Genomic DNA, 4751 nt, shown 5'->3' on the forward strand with positions numbered 1-4751 from the left:
GTCCAACAGGGATTAATTTTATAAAACATAATGCATAGGAATGATTGTATGAAACACCATGTATATGAACTTTGTAAGCAAGCCATTAAAAAAATAAAAAGGAAGACAACAATAAAGAAGGGAGTTTTAACCTTAAAAAAAATACAAAAGGAGGGAGCTCTCATGGCCTAGTGACAAGAAGCTGCACTGCAATCCCAGAGGCGCGCGGTTCAAACCCACTTGATGCTCTTCTGCTAGAGAAGGAGGGGCAATCGCCTCCTGTACCAGTCAAATCCAATTTGACCGTACACACAAAAATAATAATAAAAATAAAAAACTACAAAAGGGAAATTCGTTGAGGAAATACAAAGAAGCAGAGTGCTATAACAAAAGGGGACAGAGTCAGGACCCAGTGAGCAAATTCATAGTGAAGACATTTTTTTTTTTTGAGGAAAGACAAATGTCCTTGGGGTTCTGGGAAGACTCAAGCCTACCTACCCAGATGCCTAGAGCCACCGTCAAGTCTACTTTTAAAATTGCTCTGGTATCTACTGGTAGAAGACACAAGGCCTTCCACGGGCCTGTTATCACCACAGAGAGGCCAGAAGCAGCGTTTTTTGTGGATGAGGGTTCAAACTTCTCCCAGTACAAAAGCGTCTCTGCCTGTGGAGACCTGGAGCACAGCGTCAGCACTTACCTTATGCTGGCAATATACCCCTGCCTTTGCCTCCCTGTCAAAACCCACAATTCACTCCATTCCCTGGCTATTTATTCTCCTGCCAGGGCTGTGACAAGCGGGGTTTAGATAGGATTAGCAGGAAAAACAAAACAAAACAAAATAAAAAAAAAACAACAAAAAGAAGAAAGAGGCAGGCGTGTCTTGTTTTTCAGATGATCAGGGTACACCTCCCCAGCCCTGCGTCTGCCTGGCCTTGGCCTTGGCAGGTCTGGTGCTGGGCTGGATAAGTCTGAACCTGTGAGAGAACCTTTTTATTTAGACATCACTCAGCCTGGGACCAGTTTTAAGCGCTGCCTGCTTGTAGTGCCGACATACACAGATCTCTTCACGGAACTCTCCAGCTGAGACATGTTTGTAGAGCGTGATTCATGGTGTTTCTTTCTGGATTGTCCAGTGGGTAAGGGCTGCATGAAAACCAGAGAAGCAGATGTAGACCCTGAGCCCCGGCTATAAATTTCTGCTTTATGATTATGGGTTTCAAATGTGCTGCCATACAGACAAATCTACAATTACGTGAAACAAAATGGATTTTGCTCTCAAACTTTAGCTTTTTTGGTTTGTTTGTGGCTACAAAGACTTTTACCAGAGTTTTTAAAAAAAATCTGTCATTGATTGAATGGAGAAAAGAAAGAATAATTTATACCAGAATTTTATTTTATGCCCTTTGCAAACAGTGTTTGGGAAAAGATTTATTTATACTCTTTGACTAACGTGTAAAATGGGTGTCAATATTTTAAGCATCATTATTGACAAATTAGCTAGGCAGTTTTCTAGTTTCTGTCGTATTCATTAACACATCGATCTGCATTGAAAGACTTGCAGCTTGTTTGGGAACCTTTCCGTAAAGCTTAAGATGAAAAATTTGGAGGAAGAATCCAGACCTCAAGAGGTGTGAGAATTAGATTTACCATTTAAGACACTTGTGGCTAAATTGTGGTGTTTCTTTAATACATCAACACCTTGGTTAACGAATAGCTCTATCAATTGCTAACAACATAATTAATTCATCAAAGGAAATGATGAATTGGCAAGTAAATACAGTGGCATCAAAAGGTACCCATAATATTCTACTCAGAAGGATTTTAAATTCCGATCGTTCATATCCAGCCTCAGATGTTTTTCTATAGTTTCGGGAATCCCAAGGCAGCAGTACATTTTAAAATTTTCTTTTGTAAGAGGAGAAAAATATATGAGGTCGTCTGAACGCTGTCTCAGAAATCACACACACACGCAAAACCTTTTTTTGTTTTGTTTTGTTTTTAATGCAGTGTTCTACTCGGGGAAGAAATTTGGGAGCCATTGTCTTTCTTTCTGAGGGAAACTGAATCTCTATCCTCAAATATGAGAGAGTGCTCTGGGGACATGGATCCGATACAGGTGATGGGGAAATGTCATGGGCTCCCCTGTAACAGATACCTGGACGCACACACCTGTCAGAAGTACTGTGCTTCTCATTCTAACCTTAAGTTCCTCCTGCAGGACTCGGCCCAGATCATCTTCCTCCCCTCTCACCTAACAACTTTTCATCACCCTCCATTATTGAGTATTAAATGAGCCCAGTTTCCAAGGAACTCTGGCGACCGTAAATAAGCATTTGGAGCTATAAGTCTTATGACCCAAGTAGAAATTGGCCCATAATGTGGTGCTTTGTGTATCTTTACAACTATCTTAATGACAGTGTGTTAAATGTTTTGTAAATTTCTCCGCAGCCCCCTTGCTTAAAAGGCATGTTTTCCTTGTAGTTAAAGGGTTTCTTATAATAAGAGAGTCTGTTACAAAATGCTGGCCCTATTTTTTTTTTTTAAAAAAAGGGAGGGGAGAGGAAACAGGAGTTTGAGCAAAATCTCTCCCCTTTATTGCCCTCAGACTTCCCAGTAGCCAGCTTGCAGGGCTGAAAATTGTTGTAATGCACCTTCATAAAAGGCTCTTTGACTGTGTAAGTGTGTGTGATGCATACTTTTTTCCTGTTACACCACCAGTGCCACTTAGCAACTCTTGTAGACAGGGCAGCACTTCAAGCATGGGGCTGGGTACCCCCTGACAAGGCCTTTAAAAGGCCTGGATGAGCTTTGTGGGTGTGCATTCCACTAGTGTCGGGTGGGGGGACCCCAAAAAACAACAAAACCTCTTCTCTTAAACAGGGGAAGGCTGTCCCCCTTTACATCCACTAGCCAGCCTTGTTTCTAGGATCCTAGGGAAATGCAAGAGGGACAGAAAAGAGAGCAGGCTGTTTTAATTCCCCTCCAGAGGCCCCCTTTCAGAGACATAGCTTGCATCTTTTAAGAAAAATGAGGTATCACCAAGGTGGATGGACCCTTCCTTGTCAAACGCTGTTTGCAGGGGGTTTATTTGTAAATATTGCATGTGATTCCCTCTGTAGTGTTCTGACTGGTCAGAAAGCCCCTTCCCCTTCTAGGTTTAGCCAGGGCTGGGGTAGGGAGAATAAAGTAGAATTTTCTAATAATAAATTTTCTCCTAGTATGGCGTTGTATTAATAAAGTTTGTTTGGGGCTGGAGGTGAGGGTATGCAGGCATTTGATTGGTAAAAGTGGACCCTGGAAACTGGAAACACACTTTATCAGTTTGCAAAATATGTGTTCTCTCTCTCTCTCTCCCCCCTGTGTGTGTGTAAAGAGGTCACCAGCATGACTGTTGGACATTGAGTATTGAGCATGGATCAATGGTGATTCATTTTATAGAACACAACAGATAGAAATAATCGTATAAAACACAATGTAAATTGAGGAATGTGTGAAACACAATGTATACGAATTTTGTATGCAAACCAATATAAAAGAATTTTAAAAAAAAATTTTGTTATATTGTGTGTGTGTACCGTCAAATCAGATCTGACTGGTGCAGGAGGAGACTGACCCTCCTTCTCCAGCAGAGCATCTGGTGGATCTGAACTGCATACCTTTGGGATTGCAGTGCACAAAATACTTTTTTAAGTGTGTATAAGAGTTGAAAAAAATGTAAAGAAGTAATTTTCACATCTGCCTGGAAATTTAGCGAGCTGAGTTCTAGCCACGGTTCTGAGCGCTGTGACCTCAGGCAGATCCCAGCCTCTCTGGTCTTCTGCCTACCCAGTAGGAAAAAGAAAAGGATGCATTTTAGATCACATGTATTCCAGCATGCTTACTAGGTGGCTTTTTATGACCGCAGGACTGAGATGAATAATATATCTCCACTCTACAGATGAGCAAACAGAGGTCCAGAGAAGTTAACTGAGCTAAGACCACAGCACAACTGGTAAATAGTAGAGGTAGAATTGGAAGTTTGACCCTCAAATCCATGCTGTTGACATTGCTCTCTTGGACGAGGATCCAAAATCGTAGCTATGTAGGGGGGTGTGGGTGTGTGTCTAGTGGCTATTGTGTACCATCCAGAGGGTTTTCAGAGATAATTTATTGCCCATTTTCTTCCGCAGAGCAGCAAGTGAATTTGAACTCTGTGCATTGGGGATTGCAGCGCAGTTCCTTACCACTAGGCCAACAGAGCTCTCACTGTTGGGGGGCGGGAGGAAGTAGGGCGCGAGGAGCTAAGGGAAGTTAATTCTCAACCAGCCCTGATGCTGTGTATGGATCTGAAGGAATTTTTTTTACGGCATAAATATATCCAGAAAGCAGCATATTTTCTTTTTAAACAACTCCAGAGCAAATACCATCTCTTCATCCAGGGCTTTGCAAAGCTGGATAAGGGGGGACAGGGGAATGGACATAGACCATCACATGGAAAGTTCCTCAACTCAAGGCTTTCCTGGAGGGGTGGGGCTGTTCTCTCTGTTGCCAGTGTGTTTTTTTCGCCTATGCTTTTTTATTTGGGGGGAGTTTGGGAAGGGGGGGCAGTGGAAAAATACATAAATTAGAAGGAATTTTACTGGGCAGGGAGGTGCGGGGAGAGCTGGATGGGGGGTGGGATGAGGAGGGGTGGGGACAGCTGGATGGGGATGGGATGGGGTGGGATGAAGGGGTGAGGAGGGGTAGGGAGAGCTGGGTAGGGGGTGGGATAGGGAGGAGTGGGGAGAAAGGTG

At 42.9% G+C, this 4751-nt stretch overlaps 1 protein-coding gene across 2 annotated transcripts in view; it reads left to right on the forward strand.

The window, feature by feature from the left end:
• RARB (retinoic acid receptor, beta) overlaps nt 1-4751 on the forward strand; it is a 571381-nt gene that overhangs the window by 308983 nt on the left and 257647 nt on the right. The window lies entirely within an intron of this gene.

The sequence above is a fragment of the Elephantulus edwardii genome, unplaced genomic scaffold, assembly GCF_000299155.1.
Source record: "Elephantulus edwardii isolate Elephantulus edwardi_28Jun2011 unplaced genomic scaffold, EleEdw1.0 scaffold00027, whole genome shotgun sequence".
Taxonomy (NCBI): domain Eukaryota; kingdom Metazoa; phylum Chordata; class Mammalia; order Macroscelidea; family Macroscelididae; genus Elephantulus; species Elephantulus edwardii.